The sequence below is a fragment of the Saccoglossus kowalevskii genome, chromosome 7, assembly GCF_978046115.1.
Source record: "Saccoglossus kowalevskii chromosome 7, keSacKowa6.1, whole genome shotgun sequence".
Classification (NCBI taxonomy): Eukaryota; Metazoa; Hemichordata; class Enteropneusta; family Harrimaniidae; genus Saccoglossus; species Saccoglossus kowalevskii.
Window position 1 is genome coordinate 8,771,868 of NC_140647.1, and position 21,131 is coordinate 8,792,998.

The 21,131-nt window shown below is 39.0% G+C and overlaps 1 long non-coding RNA gene across 1 annotated transcript; it reads left to right on the top strand.

Moving 5' to 3' along the window:
• Window positions 1-4,107: 4,107 nt before the first annotated feature.
• LOC146740225 (uncharacterized) lies at window positions 4,108-5,994 on the top strand. The gene is made up of 3 exons (XR_014929885.1): window positions 4,108-4,381; window positions 4,655-4,788; window positions 5,297-5,994. It is a non-coding gene; the product is annotated as an uncharacterized LOC146740225 (long non-coding RNA).
• Window positions 5,995-21,131: the final 15,137 nt, after the last annotated feature.

A 21,131-nucleotide genomic window follows, 5' to 3' on the forward strand; every position in this document is an offset into this window, starting at 1 on the left:
CTCTTCCCTGCTTTGGCCAAAGTACAACGTTGACATCTATTACAGTACTCAGCAATCTCTTCAACCATTCCTGGCCAGTAACATCTTTCTCTCACCAATGCTGTTGTCTTCTCAGCTGCCTGATGCCCAACCTGATCATGCACTGCATTCAACACTTGGTTCTTGATCTGTTCTGGGAGCACTAGTTGTTTCACTTCTCTACCAGTGTCATGGACAATTCGATACAGCACACCTTCATCTTCCATGATCCGTTTCCAACACCGGAGCAACTTACGTGCTTGTTTGGTTTCCCTCATTAGCTGACGCTTAGTAGGAGGGTGCCTAGTTTTCCAGTAGAACCAAAGTCTGCTGATATTTTCATCTAGCATCTGCATACGTGATAAGTCGGTCTTAGAGATAGACGGCAAAGTAGAAATTGTCTTTGGCTCTGTGTTTTGAGTTCTAACGCGAACTTCTTTAAGCAACACTTCAGTAGACATCCTTTCAGAACATGCACGAATGGAGTCTTCAAGAACAGTGGAAACAGGAGTATCAAGAGCGTTTTCAGCAAAACGTTCACTTCTGATTTCCTCCAATGTAACAGATAAACAATCATCCCCATGACTAGTTTTTCTACTAAGAGCATCTGCATTTCCATTGCTCTTGCCGGACCTATATTTTACTGTGAAATTGAACTGTGCAAGGTCAGCTGCCCATCTAGTTTCGGTAGCACCTAGTTTCGCTGTTGTCAGGAAATAGCTTAATGGATTGTTATCAGTATAGACTACAAATTCAGCTCCAATAAGAAGATCTCTGTATTTTTCAGTGATTGCCCACTTTAATGCAAGCAACTCTAATTTCATACTGGAGTAGTTCTGCATATTGCGTTCATTAGGTTTTAAACTTCTACTAGAATACCCAAGTACAACAGTTTTATCACCTTGTTTCTGTGACAAAACAGCGCCCAACCCTAAAAAACTAGCATCAGTTTCTAAGATAAAGGGCTGTTTGAAATTAGGATAGCCCAAGACTGGAGGGGATGTCAGTGCATTTTTCAGTGCCATAAATGATTCTTCACAAGACTGGTTCCAACATTCATTGACATCACATGACCACCCTTTATTGGTAGTAACTCTTTTCTTCCTCCCTTTCTTTGACTTCCCTCTGACATCATCAGGCTTCTTTAGTAAGCTGTGGAGTGGGGCAGCCACTTTAGCATATTCTGGAATAAACCTCCTGTAATACCCAGACAATCCAAGAAACCCACGTAGTTCACGTTCTGATTTTGGCCGAGGCCACTCTTGAACTGCACGCACTTTCTCCGGATCTGGGGAAACACCATTACCAGACACCACATGACCCAGATAGCGTACTTTAGTGTGAAATAAATGACACTTTTCAGGCTTTACCTTGAGATTGAGCTTAGTCAAACGAGAAAGTACTATATCGAGTCTCGATAGAGTTTCTTCAAAAGTAGAACCAAAAACTAAAATGTCATCAAGATACACAAGAAGAGTCTGAAAATTGATATCACCAAATACTTTGTCCATCAACCTCATAAAGGTGGCAGGAGCATTACATAGACCAAATGGCATTTTGGTATACTCAAAAAGACCTCCTGTACCTGTACGGAATGCAGTCTTCTCAATGTCCTCCTCAGCAACCGGAAGTTGATTAAAACCATGTGCCAAATCCAGGCTACAGAAATATTTGGCGCCTCCAAGTACTTCTAAAGCTTCCTCTATCCTAGGTAAAGGATATGCATCTTTGTGAGTCTTCATATTCAAGGAGCGATAATCCACGCATAACCTCAGCTTACCATCCTTCTTTTTTACTAAAACTATTGGTGATGCATAAGGGCTAGACGACTCTCTAATAACACCTCTCTCTAAAGATTTCTGTAAGTACTCCCTCACCTCATCCCAGTGATGTGGTGGGACTCTACGATGTGGTACTTTAACAGGCTTATCATCAGTGGTAATTATTCGATGCTGTACTAAATCACAAAATCCAATATCATCCTCATCCTTACTAAATGTGTTCTGATATTTATCAATCAGCATATTTAACTTGTTCTTCTGGACTTGACTAACATCACCAACATTCATTCTTGAGATAAGGTCTTGTACTTCAAGAGCTGTGACATCACTGCCTGGTGCTTCTGTCACTTGTACTTCATTTACATTCACAGCATGAAACCTAATAGTTGGCTCTAAAGAAACAGACTTAGCCACTCCCACTGGGGTGCGAGGGGTTAAATAAACATCACGATCACTGAAATTTGCAATTTGCATAGGCACCCTACCAGTATCAGTCACAGTCACATATGTTGCACCAATGGCCACTCCACTCTGCAACTCTGCAACATGAACTTCATTTCGCTCCAACAACACATTGTATGTCTGTCCAATGGGGGCAGGTCTGAGAGATCCATCAATTACACGTATAGAACGAGCAGGAATCAATACAGGTTTCTTCCCAGCAATTCTCACAGGTCTGTTCTCCACTGAAACTGCAAACACTTCTTCATTGTTTACAAACGTTGGCTTGTAAGCTTCTAGTATATAAAGAAAGTTAATCTCATTCACACTAAGCCCAGTTTGTATTTTCTCTCTAAAGTTATCACCATACTGCCCTACCAATTCATTTCTTATATCCCTAAAAACATTGGACCCTATAACACCAGGTACTCTTTTCTTTCGTGACTCAACGGGAGTATTGGTTGGGTCACGCACAACTAAGAAACCCAAATTATTAAATGTATGATTACAAATAGTAATAGACAGCTCCACATAACCAAGGTCGGGTATATCAAGGCCCTGAGAACCAGTTAACTTAATAAATGATGCAACATCTATTAACTCTGCTTTAACAAGATATTCTCTAAAAAACTGCTCCGTTACTGTTGAGACCTGGGCACCGGTGTCAAGTACACACACACCATCTGTACCTCCCAACTTTAGAACAGCTTCTGGACAATCTCCCACCACGCTATGTATAAATGAGCCTCCATCAATCCTAGTCTCACCTACCACACGGCTCTCTGCAGCAGGCTGGTTTAGTTTAAATCTTGGGGTTTAGGCTTTGGTTTGGACTTTCTCTTAGGGCAGTCTCGGTTTAGATGATCTGGTGAGTTACATGTCCAACATCGAGGTTTATTGTCAGTTGACACAGGTGAACGATTCTCAGGTTTCACAAATTTCTGTACCATTGATGTGAGGGTATCAACTTGTTTTGAAAGCATAGACACCTGTTGAGCCAGTGCTGCAACTTCTCCATCACTTTTAGATTGGTCGCTTAATACCTCACGAACAGCAGCTTCACGTTTTGCTTTCAAAGATTTGCCCCTTTGACCCATCAATTTGATAACCTGGTCACGAGCATCGAAAAAACTAAGTTCTGGCTGATCTGCATTCAGTCTTCGACGACCAAGTGTGAGCGCGAGCCTACTTAGCTATTAACATAAAATTAGCATAGGGTATGACATCATTTTTACCCAGAAGCCTTTTTGATTCACTGCTACGCATGCGTATGCACTTTGTTTTGATTTTGATTTCAACGTGAGAGACGATAGTTATTTTAACGAGATGTGGGAGGATTTTGTAAATTTCGACGACAGTGACATCGATTGGAATGATATATTGGAAGAAGAACCAGATTATGTTGCTGCCGAGTACATGAAAGGAGACGTTGACAAATCTGAGTCGGAGGCATCGTCGCACTCGCAGCCATCCACGACGATCGCAATGACTTCTGTCAGGGCCGCTAAAAACCTTTCTAATATAGTTTATGAATGTCCCACATGCACTAAGCAATATAAAAGTGCGAGTGGTTTTCGAGGGCATGTGAAGACCATCCACAATCAAGACCTAAAAGGCATGTACCATCATTCATGTCTAAAACAATGTCTTACTTTTACGATTACGTCTCTGTATAATTGTGAGGGGGGTGTGTCATTTTTCATACTGCCGGAATCAAAGATGTACAGAAATCGGCATTCATGTTCCTGGTTTTGCTTGTTTTATTTTGGAATCGTAATCTCCAAAGTAGTGTCACAGGTTCGGACGACAGTGTTAACTTTTTAGTTCAGAGACTCTCACTTCATTGTGTTCAAAATTGGTGTGAATGACAGACAATGCCCATAAGAGCAGTTGTCTGTGGTTCAGTCTAGTCACAGTCCCTCAACTTGAGGGACTGTGGTCTAGTGTTAATTACCTGAGTCTGAGGCATTTCCTTTCTCAGGGAGGGTTTGTGAGTTAATATTGTCTTAATTATTTCATGTATTATTGGTGAATGATGAATTGATTATTAAATATAGTGTGTCCTTTTATTGCAGCTTCTAAATACGAGTGCCAAGTTGGAAAATTACACAAAACTGATATAACACCACAACAAAATTCTGGTAAGTTTGTTGATTTATTATCTCCCATCACAGTTGAGGGACTGTGTTCACATTCACCCATATTTTAATTTAATTTTATTGCTTTGTTAACCAGAACAAGAAATGTTTGCAATTTATGATTCTATTCAAGTTGTGCAAATTAGAACTAGTGTGAATCAGTCATAGACATGAAAATTAATTTGCTAATTATGTGATTGAAATCATACACAGCAAAATAGAATTTGATAACGCTGCCTTATGAAAGTTGTTTATTTACTTTGTCTTTTCACTCAGACAAGCCACAGTCTACAGACAAAGCTACATCAAGTCAGAGACAAGATTCAATTGGACACTATAAAAGAAAATCATCAATTGATTTGGATGAAAAACATAAATGTTTGTGGTTTTCTTACAAATGTCAACAATAGGTCGTAACAAAAAATGTTTTATTTTTTAGGGTTTTATGAGGCTAAAAGGAAGCAGACGTTCAATGATGTACGTGAAAATATGCAACACTATTCCCTGAAGGTGTTAGAGTGTGTAGCGTGTGACGAAAATTTAAATTTTGAAGCCAGTATCCAGGGAAAAAAAGTTTCAACAGCTGCTGGTATGATTGCCAAAGAAATGGGGAAAGGGGAGACACTGGATATGGATTTTGTCACAACACTATCCAAAGAAATATGGAATGTACTGACATCAGGTGACACAATGAAAACGTATTCATCCCATAATGAAGAGGTATGGCATTCTTTTCACAACATGTGGATAGATGACCGGCTCACTAAGGCAATGTCTGTCAACCTTGACAGAATCCTCAGTTCTAACACTGACAAGCGAACCATTTTTTTGCTCACAAAAATGGTACTTTTCAGACTGATAAAAATGGTAAGAATTGAGTGTGCCATGATTGAGGGCGAAGCCACTGCAAGCACAGAGTTCACATTAAGTGACAAGGAGAAAGAAGCCCTGAGATATTTTGCAGGCTATATCCCTCACAAGCTCAAGAGAAAACTGCAGCGAAATGAAGCAAAAAACCATGAACTGTTAAATTTATTGGGTGCCATGAAAGAAGAAAAGGAGCATCAGAAAGGTGGATGCATGTCGCAGACAAAGGGATGGCTCCATAAAAAAGACAGGGGTGGGCTCTTTCATCTGACAGACTCCACATTTCTTTTTTTCGAAGAGGTGGAATCTGTGTGTAAGCGGCATCTCAGTGTTGCCAAGGTTACTGATAGTAATGGGAGAAATATTCATGACCCAATTTTAAAAGAGGTCAAATCGTGTAGACGAGTACAGGTTTTATGGTCATGTGTGACCAAAAACGGAGATGATGATGATGATGTATCATCATCCCTAGCTATGATGCTTGTAAAACTGTACATCCAGGTCAGATGCTTTTCATTTAGTAAGAGTGTAGTTGAACTTTTCAAGACATCACACAACCAACATGTCAAAGGATCCAAGGGACTCAGAAAGTCTTTGAAATGAACATTATTTAAAATAGACATACAATGCATAACATTTTTTTAAAGCTTTAAAACTTTATTAACAATAACACTTACTTTAAAAATTTACATTGCCTCTTTATATTTCCATGTACATACAAGTTATTAAAAAACACTAACATCATTTAATGTGTGTTTGTATGTTATTTATTCCCTAATTAGAGGAAACAAATTGTAAAATCATGATGGGTTCCTATTGAGTACACAGTCATTGCTCTAACACATTTTCTCCACATTTGAATAGTAGTCAACGCTGAGCTATGCTAAATAAAGTGGGAGGAATAAGCTACACGCCAGTTCGACATCTTTTTTGCAGGGGTGTAGTGTCAATTACTTCTTCCACTGCACGCTTACACTGACCAGTATTGCCGGTGATACACTGGAGATGATGAGATTTCTGTAACCTTATGGCATTCTCTTGGTATCCAAAGGCTTGTACTGTGGGGTCATTATTTGCCCCTCCACGATGTCTATGCTTGCTGAAGTGGGCCTCTAATGGATCCTGGCACAGTTTCTCACTCAGGACATACTCTACACCATGGTTCAAAAGATATTTCGTAACCTCAACGAAAGATTTAACTGCGAAAGACAAAGGTGAAAATGGCATTGTTTGTAGACAGTAATTTAGTTCCTTGAGTATCAACAACATTCATGATCAGTGTATTTTAATTTAATTCTGATTTGGGATTAAGCAGAAACTAAATTGTTTTGCCATAACCCAACCTACCCACAAATTAGTTGAAAAATTGCATCTCTATATAGATTACTATAACACCATTCTATCAATAGTATAACCACCTTTGTAGTTTAGTGGTGCAAACTTACCTGACATCTGCAACCCCTCTAGCGTTTGTCGACTGAGAAGCATAGCAGCTCGTTGTGATGCTGTGAACTGTCCTGGCCTTCTTGCAACTCTATCTTGCCACTCAGTGAAATAATTTAGAAAATCAAGTTCAAGCCACTAAAAAAAATATTGAATACAGGAAATTAGTTTGTAATAATAAATCAACATGCATTACTAGGAACTATAGCCACCATCTACAACCCCCCCCCCCCCCTCAATTTTGACCCATTTGATAAAAAATAAACAAGTAATTATTGAACAAATGTGGCACAAGAATTTTAGCGAAAAAAATTTGGTACAGAAAAAGGTTAAAAGTATGATGTCTTCACAATTATTCAATAACTTACTGATAATCTTGGATCATCCGGATTTGTATAGGGTGCCAGGTTAGGTTTACGTTTCCTTAGATGTTTCTCCTTGCATCGCACATTTAAGCAGTCAAAAAAGTTGTCCATATACATTACAAACTTAGCAGTTTCCCCTGCTTCTGGTGGACCAAATCTTTGAATAGCATGGGACACTGTTTCACTTAGAACCTGCGAGATGCATACAAAAGGCAACAAAGTTTAACAAGTTTAGCATATATTACATAACTGTCAACTTTTATTCAATGTTGTTGACTTTTTGATTTTGTGCAAAAATAGGAAAAGTGTCTTTAAAAAACATACCTGAGCTGCAAGGTTAACTCTCATAATTGAAAAAGATGTTAAATTGATATGCTCATATCCAATCTTGTGTAACAAGTGAATGTCCCTGGTTCGATCATCCATTATCAACTCTGAAAGATGCCTCCATAATATTGGATTACCATTCTGTGAAAACAAGGATTATAAAAAACATCTTATTAGGAATTAAGTAGACCGTCCAACTTTTAATTAAATATTAGGTGGTCTATGATTTAATCAAATTTATCAAATGGAAAGGTATATACTATATTAAATATGCACATACCCATAGACTTCTGGTTTTCCGATGTGCCTCAGAATTAGCCCAGCAGTTCCTGGTAGTCTTTATTAAGTGGGGTACATCAGACACAAAATAAATGAATCTTTCATCATCACTCCATAAATTTCTAGTCTTGAACACCACCATATCCCGCGGAGCACCTTTTACTCTATGCATACGGTAGAACTTCCGGTTCCATGACGCTCCATCACTGGTGGACACCATTACTTTTAGGTTACATGTGACTTCCAACCAGGTGATCGTATCCCATATTATTGGATACAAATTGTCAGACTTGCAACCATCAGTGGGAAAGTAGCCCAGGCTCATTTGTAAACTACAGTCAAAACTCGTTAGTACGAACTCGGTTACAACAAAATACCGGTTACAACGAACGAACACCGAAGTCCCGTTTGAAAATCCATTATCCCTATGGTAATTGACAACGCTTAGAACGAACTCGTTTATTACGAGAACCCGCTTAGTACGAAAGGATTTTCTCTGAAAAACAATGGTCTGTAACACCTATAGCGAACATTTCATTCACTCAAACAGCTGCGAAATTCTAAAACGAACCGCCAAATACACGGTGTTACGCTTCCGCTGTTGGCAGTGGGCTTGAGCTGTGCAGCGTAAAATAAAAACAATGTAGCCATTCACTGGGCGTGAAAATCTTTTGTGTACGTGACTTCCAGTGTCTAGTCACTTTCGACGCCCTTGCTGCTCGAGTTTTTAATTTTAAGATTCACAATAAAAAAGTGTGAAGCATGGATGCTGTAAATTTTAGATAAATTACGGCGACTACGAGTGAGATGCCAGTTTCCGTCCTGACTTCAAAATGTCAACTCGTGTCAAACGGCGTGCCTTGTCGTTGGACTGTAAAGTCCAAATGATCAAAGCGATTGAGTCGGGCACTCGTCACGGCGATGTCTGTCGAAAATTTGATGTTAAACCCAGTACACTGTCAACGATTTTAAAGAAAAAAACTGATGTTTTGAAGATGTTCGAACACAACAAAATTGAGCCGTGCCGGAAGCGAATGCGATTTTCAGCAGTCGACGACGTTGAGCAGGCATTGCTGAAATGGTTTACCAGTGCCCGTTCTATGAATGTCCCAATCAGCGGTCCTATCCTCCAGGCAAAGGCCGAAGATTTAGAACAGAGAATGAATGATTCCGAATTCAAAGCCAGTAATGGCTGGCTGGAGAGATTCAAATCCCGACACGGTATCACGTTCAAATCCGTGTGCGGCGAAGCTGCTTCTGTCAGCGATGACATGGTTGATGACTGGGTAACGTTAACATTACCCGGACTCATCGATGGCTACGCTCCCAGAGATATTTTTAATGCCGACGAAACTGGGTTATTTTTCCGCCTGATGCCCGATAAGACATTATCATTCAAGAATGACGTATGCTCTGGGGGAAAGACAAGTAAAGAAAGATTGACTGTGATGCTTTGCGCAAATATGGATGGATCTGAAAAACTCAAGCCACTGATCATCGGAAAATCAAAAAACCCTAGGTGTTTCAAAAACGTAAAATCCCTACCCGTCGATTACAAGGCAAACAAAAAAGCGTGGATGGTCAGCGATTTGTTCATCGAATGGCTACACAAACTGGACAAGAAGTACAAACGCCAGAAAAGAAAAATTCTCATGTTCGTCGACAACTGTCCCGCCCATCCAGCTGTCAAAAACCTCAAAGCCATCAAACTCGTCTTTCTCCCGCCTAATACAACTTCGAAGCTGCAACCGATGGACCAGGGCGTGATTAGAAATTTCAAGTGTTTTTACCGCCAACGAGTAGTTCAAAGAATGTTGGTGAATCTTGATTCAGGTGAAACCCTACCCACGATCAATGTCAAAGATGCGATCGACATGCTTCATTCGTCCTGGCAAAAAGTTACCGATACCACCATTGCCAACTGCTTCAGAAAGGCGTCGTTTGTACATTCGCCAAATCCCGACGTGGAACAGGAAGTCAGCATTGCCGATCGTGGAGACATTACGGCCGATAACACCAGTGATGTTGAATGTTTATGGGACAATTTAGCCCATCATATCGAATTGCCAGAAATTTCATTTTCGGATTTTGTCTGCGCAGACGACGAAACTAGTGTTTGTGAATCGCCATCAGACGATGCAATCATAGCGTCCATTTTGGAACAAAACGCTGAGGCCGATGAAGACGACATCGAAAATGTCAGCCCAGACATTCCTGTTGACATCGAACTGCCTTCATCGTCGGAAGCTATGGATTGCATAGTAAAATTACGCACTTATCTTCAGTCCCGTGAAAATGTTGAAACTATGATTTTTTCACAACTTTCAACTATCGAGGACATGCTGTTCACATCGATTTGTTCTGGTCGTCGTCAAACCAAAATTACCGACTTTTTAAAATAGCCATTCGTGTTAATAGCGAACAATTTACATTACAGATTTGTTTACCGTATTACAAATGTAATGAATGCAATGTGAATTTTATTTTTTATGACTGAGAAATCATGAAACGAATACAATGAGTACATGTGTGTTTGTGTATGCATACGTGACAAATTCAGTCGATCCAGCATGGACGTACTAAGAATTTCTTTATTCATTTATTTATACATGTACTTTGAATAATGAACAGTACATTTGTATTTTCCATTTTAATATTGTTTTAATAAACATGACAACGTTTATTTCAATACTATTTGTGTGTTTTTAATGTTTGGTCTAGTGTTTAAAAATGGCGCCATAGTTTTGTTTACCCTGACTTATGGTAATTAGTTTGTCTCTGTAAAGCGCCCTCTAGTGGTGATCGGTTATTACGAACACCGGTTATAACGAATATATTCACCTGGGGCCTTGATATTCGCACTAACGAGGTTTGACTGATGCTAATCCTCTTACCATTAGCACCAAGACATGACTGGCAAGTCCTAGACCTTTATTCTTCTCTATGTGACAGCCATTCTCTAGCTTCATCAGCTCCTCATTTATATCACCCAAGTTGGTGAAGCCAATCAGTTCCCCAGTGTTCTTATCATAGACGAGATCTTGCTTAACCTTCATTTCATCATGAAGTAGTACTACATATTTATTTGACTCTGATGACCCAAGACACTCAATTTCTGAAATAAGTTCCTTCAACACTGGTTGACTAATTTCTGGTTTGGGCTTAATGTAATTTGAGTAGTCTGTTAAAGTTCTTTGACTAGGCAGTTTCACGAAACCGGAACTCCTGAGTGCTTCATAGGCAGAAGACGACTTAAATTTCAAAAACAAGCACCAACGTATTATTGTGGGATGCCATCGCATTTGTCGACTGTCTGAACACCTAGCATGTCTTAATTGTTCCTCCCAAAACAAATGCTGGAAACTGTCCTCTGGGTACACTTTCTGCACATCATGATTGTTTTCCTCCATTATAGCTTTAAAGTCGCTCTTGTAATGTCCCATCAATTGCAATCCCTTCAGATGAAACAAGTTGTTTCACAGTTCTGCTCAAGGACCGCTTTAAAGTCATCTTCTCTTTCTGTAGATTCGATGCTCTTTCCCTCAGTTCTGTGGGACTAAGGAATCTAAGGTTCACTTTACTGTCTGAACTGGTTTTCTCTCCTTCTTGGCTTTTTCTTCTTGCTACCATAGCTCTTAAATTGTTTCTGTAAGCTGAACATTTAGAACATCTTTTCTTCTCTGTAATGAGATGACATTCAACTGTTCGTATTGTGGCATGGTAGATGTTACCTTCTTTTGTTTTTGCATTGTAATCATCTTCTAAATAAGCTGAAACATCTTTCTCCCCTGACAAGGAAGTGGCCTTCACAATTTCCCCACCTTTACCTCGACGTCTTGGATGGTAAGTTTTTATTTCAGTATCTTTAAGGATACGTCTTGGCTGCCCCAATACTTCTGAAACTTGCTGTAAATATTTTGAAGTCTTACAGTAATGAATTTATTGGATCTGAATTATATTAATGTTAGAGTATATTCAGATGTTATCAGTGCTTTCTCCAGTGACATGCTGCAATATTTGTATAATAGATTCTGTGTTGTGTTGGCAGACATGTTCAATATTGAATAATCATTTTATTTTGACAGATGAACAGTGTATCCTTCCACAAGACTGTCCCTGTCACCACGGTGGTACAAGTTATCAGACTGGAAATACAATATTAATGGATTGTAATACTTGGTAAGAAAATTGATTTAAGGTTTTTGGCTAAGATTAAAACAAATGATAGGATTTCTCTGACACTCACACTATAGTTTTATTATTTTATTTGTCGTTCACAAAACACAGATAAAAATATATGGTCACCAAACCAATTTTTGCACCACTCTCCAGTAAAAAATCTATGAAAATTATGATTTTGAGCTAACAATATCTCAAAATTGTGTTACCTATATACCTGTGATACCAGTCATAAGATAAATACCATTGATGTCAAGAATTATTGGGATTTTCTGATGATTACTATTTTTTATTTTATGAAATCATGCTTTAACCTGGTTTCCTTCGATGGTTTCCCAAAATTTCAACTTTTGCATCTTTTTAGGTAGTTTTTCTTCAAACAAATAATTTGTACTAGGGAAAAAAAGTTGGTGACATAATCAATGTGACACTTTTGAAACAAAAAATTAAACTTGTCACTCTTATTTGTTAGATTGATACCCATTTACTTGTCTCTAATCTGAATTTATAACCTAATTGCTGTGAAAATTGTTTTCAAATATGACAAAACATTAGGAAATTATTATTTTTTTTAAAAATTTATTAGGTTATCATATTTGCTCTATTTAGTGTCCGCTTACATACATGACGAGGTTATTGCCCGCTTACATACATGACAGATGTTTGTGTCCGCTTACATACATGACAGACGTTAGTGTCCGCTTATGTACATGACAGATGTGTGTATGGTATATGATATATACCGGTAGAAGATAATAATTGGTAATCGTAGTCCTAAATAACTATTAAAAATAGCTAGACGTTTCGAGCAATGGCTCTTTATCGATAGCATAGAAGAAAGTGTTATAACGTACAGGTAGAACATAGGAACGTAAGAACGTGCATGAACTATAAGTTAGAATCACAAAAAATTCCACAATAGAACAAATAACGCGCCTTAGGTAGTGAGCTCAACAAATGAGTTGAACTGTTTGTTAATACCATGGGGTTCTTTAGTTCCAAGGCGAAATATAGTTTCCTCCTTGACACGCCTGAGCTGATTTTCGTTGCCATTGACAACACATACACCAGAAATAGACATATCTGTAATATTATGTCCACTAGAATTAAAATGAAATGAAACCGGATAATAACGATTTTTCTGTCTAGTTTGCCGTAGATGCTCAGCAAACCGCATGTATGGTATATACAGTGTATGGTATATACAGTTTTTGGTTTACGTGCACTTCTATTTTTAGAGATACTAATATTGTAAATACAATTTTGACATTAAAGTTTTTATTTATTTTCACTTAAATGTAATTTAATTTAGTTTTTTATTGTTGCACTTTCACATTTTATTTAAATTAAATTAAATTTTGTTTTATTACAGTACTTGTAATGGGCAACACTGGGAGTGTACATCAAGTGATTGTCCTGAGGTCTGTACTACATGGGGCGACTCGCATCATGAAACATTTGATGGTAAACTATACAGATTCCAGGGCCATTGCACATACACCTTATCTCAAAGCACTGCCAACAATCCTCACATCCAGTATTCTGTAACTACAGAAAACATCCCGTGTGGTACCAGCGGCGTCACATGCACGAAATCTGTTATTTTCACTGTTGGTAGCGGTAATGATCGTCAACGTATTGAACTGGTAAGAGATAATCCTGTAGTTTTTCCTAAGGATTCTGTCTTTCAAGTCTGGGAAACAGGAAGGTTTGTGTTCATACGCATCCAGGAAGGTGTAACAGTGCAGTGGGATAGAGGAACCAGAGTTTATGTCAAGCTTGATCCAAAGCATAGAGGAATGGTAAGTGGAAAAAGCAAATTTTTATTTTTTCAGATATAATTTATAATTTGCTTGAGTCAGAATTAAAACTTATGAGAGATATTTCTTTCCCCAGGTTGAAGGTCTCTGTGGGAATTTTAATAGCAATCAAATGGATGACTTCCGATCACCTGCAGGCGGACCATCAATCACGTCATCATTAGAATTTGGCGACAGCTGGAAAGTGTTTGAATCATGTCCAAACTCTGTACATGTTAACGATACCTGCAGCCTCGCTCCTCATCGCAAGGCATGGGCTGACAAGAAATGCAGTATTTTAAAGGGACCTTTGTTCCAACCGTGCCATAGTGAAGTTCCTTATGAGCCGTACTATGAGACGTGTGTGTATGACGCATGTGGTTGTGATACAGGAGGAGATTGCGAATGCCTGTGTACTGCCATTGCTACCTATGCTGAAAAGTGCAACATGATTGGTATCTCAACTCGCTGGAGATCGCAATACTTTTGTCGTGAGTATATTATTACCCAATCATCAGCATTAAAGCCACTATAAATAGTACTTTTCGTGAGTGTGCCAGGCCAGACATAATGGGGAGACCAAAGCCACTGTACTCTTGGCGAGTGTGCCACAGATATAGTAGAGAGACCTGAGTCACTGTACTCTTGGTGAGTGTGCCACAGATATAATGGGGGGTGGGGGGGGGGGCGCACCAAAGCCAAAATATTACAACATTTATACTATAGTAAATTATGCTTGGAAAGGCTATGGTTTGAATTTTGGAATATGCTATATCTTCAATTTCTCAGAGGATTGAGTGTGAGTTATCATCTTCCTCCATGTACAGAGATAAATATATTATTTGTTTCTGACTGAAGCCAGTCAATCCCCGACCCACGCTATCAGATTGAACTAATGCACCACTTGTATACATTACCATGAAATATATTTATATTCACAATAGCTATGCAGTGTGAGGGATGTGGTCATTATGAAGCATGTACCAGTGCCTGCCCCAAGACGTGTGATAATTACTATCAATATGACACTGTAATGGATCAGTGTGATCAAACATGTGTAGAAGGATGTCAATGTCCGGATGATGAAGTTTATGATGTAGAATCCAATAGGTGCATTTCCCCATCAGAATGTTACTGTCTTAAAATCGACGGTGTGAAGTATTTTGAAGGTCAGACCATACAGAGCCTTTCTGATGATTGTCAAACATGGTAAGTGTTTAAACCAGGATTTTATACCACAATGATGAAACTGAACACTCAAAAAAATGGAAATCTACTTGGCATGGGAGAATTAGAGTCAAGTCTTATGAGCACTGCAGAACTAGCATATACATTTTTTTTTACAACAACCATTCAACTCAAAACTTGTCTTTTGATAACTTGTTTTCTTTTTCTTTCCAGTTTTTGTTCCAACCATAGTCTACATTGTCTGGGACAGCCCTGTGGATTCACTCCAGCAACCACAGCATACCCTACCTTATCTACTGTATTCACAACAATACTACCAGCTACTACCATGGTGACCACTGGAGAAATTTCTACATTGCAGCCAACTATGGAAGCAACGACTCCTGCCATCACAGAACAAACAACATTGCAACCAACTACAGAGGCAACGACTCCTTCCATCACAGAACGAACAACACTGCAACCAACTACAGAGACAACAACTCCTGCCATCACAGAACGAACAACATTGCAACCAACTACAGAGGCAACGACTCCTGCCATCACAGAACAAACAACATTGCAACCAACTACAGAGGCAACGACTCCTTCCATCACAGAACGAACAACATTGCAACCAACTACAGAGGCAACGACTCCTTCCATCACAGAACGAACAACATTGCAACCAACTACAGAGGCAACGACTACTTCCATCACAGAACGAACAACACTGCAACCAACTACAGAGGCAACGACTACTTCCATCACAGAACGAACAACATTGCAACCAACTACAGAGGCAACGACTACTTCCATCACAGAACGAACAACACTGCAACCAACTACAGAGGCAACGACTCCTTACATCACAGAACGAAGAACATTGCAACCAACTACAGAGGCAACGACTCCTTCCATCACAGAACGAACAACATTGCAACCAACTACAGAGGCAACGACTACTTCCATCACAGAACGAACAACGTTGCAACCAACTACAGAGGCAACAACTCCTTCCATCACAGAACGAACAACATTGCAACCAACTACAGAGGCAACGACTCCTTCCATCACAGAACGAACAACATTGCAACCAACTACAGAGGCAACGACTACTTCCATCACAGAACGAACAACATTGCAACCAACTACAGAGGCAACGACTCCTTCCATCACAGAACGAACAACACTGCAACCAACTACCTCACCATCACCAACTACATCTGTCACTAGTCCAATACCAGTGAGTTCGGCGATGCCTTGCGATAGCTGGACTCCATGGTTGAATTCTGACATGCCATTCTTGGGAAGCATTGGAGACATGGAAACGCTACAGAATCTGAGAAGCAAGTACACATTCTGTGAACGGCCAAATATGATTAAATGCCGAACAGTCAATCAACACTATGCACCTAATGAACAGGATATAGGAGTCACATGTCAACTCCATCATGGTCTTAGCTGTGTTAATGCAAACCAAACATCTGGTCTGTGTTACGATTATGAAGTCAGTTTCTTCTGCCCTTGTGGTAAGTCTAGAATTTTACTGTGTTTTAAAGACTCTCATATTATCTTTCGATGTGCTAAGAAAGACTTATTCAACATTTTTTATTTGATATCATTAAAAATTTATTGTCACTATAGACTCACCTTATCTTTTGAGGCACCAAATGTGATGCTGTAGCTTTAATTGTGTTCAATGATTTTTTGAGATTTGTGTGTGAATAGGTTTGTATAAATTGATGAATATTTTGGTTGACTAGTGAGTTAAAGTTGATAAATGGTCTCGTGCCAAACGTTCATGTCACTGTTTTGTTTTGTTTGTGTCCTATAGAGGAAGAAACTACTGTGACCTCGCCTACTGTAAGCACGTCATTTGTTAAAACTACTCCAGTAACTTTCCATACTGTACCACCAACACTGTGTACACCCGGAATGACACCATGGATGAACATAGACTCTCCTATGGATGGTGATGGTGACATGGAACCTTTAGATGAATTACGACAGTTTTATGGATTCTGTCGTTTTCCAGAAGCCATAGAATGTCGTGATGCACAGACTGATGAACTTTATACTAAGACAGGAGAGACCTTAACATGTGACTTGATGAATGGCTTGTTATGCTTTAATTCTGATCAAATTAACGGGCTATGTAGAGACTACAAGGTGCGACTGGATTGTGGCAACTGTGGAGGTAAGAAATAATGCACTAACTAAGGAAATCTGTGATAGCAATAATTTAATAACGATTTTAATACAACAAAATAATGTAACCCTTTGAGCACCATTGTCAACTTGTGGCACCACCTTTTTTTTCAATACCATCTTCTCCTCCTATTAAATGTTGACTGTTTTACAAAATGTGAAAATATTTGCTCTGAATTTTGGAAAATACATGTATCTGCCACTCAAAGGGTTAGGCTTCTTTGTAATCCATGAAAAAGATTCTTATTTATGTTTTCACTACTTGTTTCGCAACTAATATTTGTGAAATTAATCAAATACAGCTGTTTGGAAAACTATCGGTAAATAATCTTTGAGTAAATTATGGCAAACATGGTGGCTTAGACTATTTGGTTATTTCTGTTACAAAAGATATAATGAGTTCAAGTCCATGAACTTCTCACTCCCACTGTTTCATAAACGTCTCACCACTTCATGTGTTTCATGCTTTCAGTGACGAGTCCACCAAATGTAACTGAGTCTACTTCTGTTACTGAATCTACTACAATATCGAGAACCACAATGTCCACAACCACCGGGATTGAAACGTCTTCTCTAAGTCCAATCACCACAGAAGCTGTGACTACGACCACCACTGTCAGTCCAACTACACAAATCTTAACAACTTTGGGTACCTTGAAGCCAGAATGTATCCAGCATGGATGGAGCCTTTATATGAGCTCTGATGTTGGGGGCTACTTAATGGAAGATGGAGACTTTGAAACATTTGAGAACCTGAGGAAATACTACGTTTTCTGCGAAAGACCGGTCGATATTAAATGCCGATTAGTGAAAGATAAAGAGATATACTACAATAACACAGGTCAACGTGGTGTGACATGCGATGTGAATCATGGTCTGGTCTGTCTAAATAGATTGCAAGTGCGACCAAGTCGATACTGTTATGATTATGAAGTTAGTGTGTATTGTATCTGTGAAACGCCACCACCCTCAACACTTCAGCCAGTTGGTAAGTGATATCCCACAATACAATAAATATGACTGCCAAGAAAAATATTTACCAAATGACATTGACAGACAATGTATGTTAATATACATTGTATATTTTGTATTAGAAACCATTTTCAATAGTAGTCCATGCATATTAGCATAAAACTACATTTATTACGTATTTTATGACTAGTTCTAGGTTTACAACTTGATTGATGCTTAGCATAGATCGCCATGGCCTTGGGACATAAACTCGCCTAATAGTAGCCATTTTTATGTTAAACATTCATTCAAAATCAAGCATTTCTGCCATTCCAGAACTGGATTTCTGTTGTGATAATATAGAGTTCATTCAAACTTGGTACATTGAACATTATGTGATCCCCTATGCACATTTGTTTCAGAAGGCCGACTAGTGGCCATTTTGTTTTAACAAATGCTGTTCTGAATGTTCAAACTTTATATACATCGCATCATGTTTACACATATGCACATGTAATAATTTGGTGATACAATTCAATATGGCTGAACGGTGGCCATTTTAATGTCTGCCATATCAGGAGCTAGATCTTGGTTGTGTATGGACGGAATTTGTTCAAATTTGAAATGTACATTGAACATTATGGGACCTTGATGCGTGTCATTTTATGTTTCAGATCGGATTTAAAATGGCTGACTGGCTGCCATTTTGTTTTAATCAATGCTGTTTGATCCAGAGGCATACCTCAGAAATGCTCTGACCATTTATCTTCAAACGTAAAAATTTAATGAACTTCATGAACTACGTCTTACAATTATTTTAATAATATTACAGTTTACCAAATGTAATGATTACTTTATTTTATTCTCTAGTTACTACGACAGAAACCATCAGTACAACTGTGACTGTTACTGAAACTGTTACTACCACAAGAACCACTGAGGTACCACCTACAACTTCAATTGTCCCAGAAACAACATTTCAAACTATCAGTCCAACAGAATTATTCACTGTAACTCTGCCAGAAGCAACATCAGAAATGGCTGAAGAGCAAGGTACAACAATGCTACCCACTGGTAAACCAGAAGTAACAACAAGACCAGTGACAGTGGAAACTACCTCTATTGTGACTAAAGGTCCAGAAACTACTGCTGTACCAGAAATTACTGAAAGAACTACTATTGGTCTGGAAGCAACATCAGAAATGGCTGAAGAGAAAGGTACAACAATGCTACCCACTGGTAAACCAGAAGTAACAACAAGACCAGTGACAGTGGAAACAACCTCTATTGTGACTAAAGGTCCAGAAACTACTGCTGTACCAGAAATTACTGAAAGAACTACTATTGGTCCCGAAGCAACATCAGAAATGGCTGAAGAGAAAGGTACAACAATGCTACCCACTGGTAAACCAGAAGTAACAACAAGACCAGTGACAGTGGAAACAACCTCTATTGTGACTAAAGGTCCAGAAACTACTGCTGTACCAGAAATTACTGAAAGAACTACTATTGGTTCGGAAGCAACATCAGAAATGGCTGAAGAGAAAGGTACAACAATGCTACCCACTGGTAAACCAGAAGTAACAACAAGACCAGTGACAGTGGAAACAACCTCTATTGTGACTGAAGGTCCAGAAACTACTGCTGTACCAGAAATTACAGAAAGAACTACTATTGGCCCGGAAGCAACATCAGAAATGGCTGAAGAGAAAGGTACAACAATGCTACCCACTGGTAAACCAGAAGTAACAACAAGACCAGTGACAGTGGAAACAACCTCTATTGTGACTGAAGGTCCAGAAACTACTGCTGTACCAGAAATTACTGAAAGAACTACTATTGGTCCGGAAGCAACATCAGAAATGGCTGAAGAGAAAGGTACAACAACGTTGCCCACTGGTAAACCAGAAGTAACAACAAGACCAGTGACAGTGGAAACAACCTCTATTGTGACTGAAGGTCCAGAAACTACTGCTGTACCAGAAATTACAGAAAGAACTACTATTGGTCCGGAAGCAACATCAGAAATGGCTGAAGAGAAAGGTACAACAATGCTACCAACTGGTAAACCAGAAGTAACAACAAGACCAGTGACAGTGGAAACGACCTCTATTGTGACTAAAGGTCCAGAAACTACTGCTGTACCAGAAATTACTGAAAGAACTACTATTGGCCTGGAAGCAACATCAGAAATGGCTGAAGAGAAAGGTACAACAATGCTACCCACTGGTAAACCAGAAGTAACAACAAGACCAGTGATTGTGGAAACAACCTCTATTGTGACTAAAGGTCCAGAAACTACTGCTGTACCAGAAATTACTGAAAGAACTACTATTGGTCCGGAAGCAACATCAGAAATGGCTGAAGAGAAAGGTACAACAACGTTGCCCACTGGTAAACCAGAAGTAACAACAAGACCAGTGACAGTGGAAACAACATCAGCAACAGAGAGAACGTTACCAGCCTCAACAACACCATCCATTATCACTCCATATTCACCAGTCTGTGATCATGATGGCTGGTCGCAATGGATGAGTTTTGATTTACCAACTACTGGCAACAACGATGGTGACATTGAAGACTTTGTATCTCTGAGGAAAGGTTACGAATTCTGTCAAGAAGACGAAATCAAAAACATCAGCTGCCGAGTGAAAGACACCGGTATTGATAGCTCACTGTCTGGGCAAGATGTTATTTGTAGTATTCAAGATGGTCTGATTTGTGAGAACAGCCGCCAAGGACCACAACAAATCTGTGAAGATTACACAATAAGTGTATACTGTCTTTGTGGTAAGTGTACTCATCATCTATTTCTAGAAAACAAATTTTAATTGTGAGTGACATACATGTATGTCAAAATTAAATAAGAACCCTGTATTTTAAATTTTCCTTTGTTCAATACTGCGGATTACAACCTGTTTTTAGTGTAACGTTAGATTTTGACTTGCATGTTTTTTTTCTTTAATGCAGCAAAAACACCAGCACCCACAACATTACCACCACTGACACATACAACTGAAGCTGAAACAACAACTACTGCTACTTCATCAGCTGGAAAAACTGTAAAGACAGTAACACCAGAAGGTACTACAAGAATTGAAACCACAACCCCTAGTGGTGCTGTTACAACTAAAGTTACCACTCCCACTGGATTTAGCACTTTTA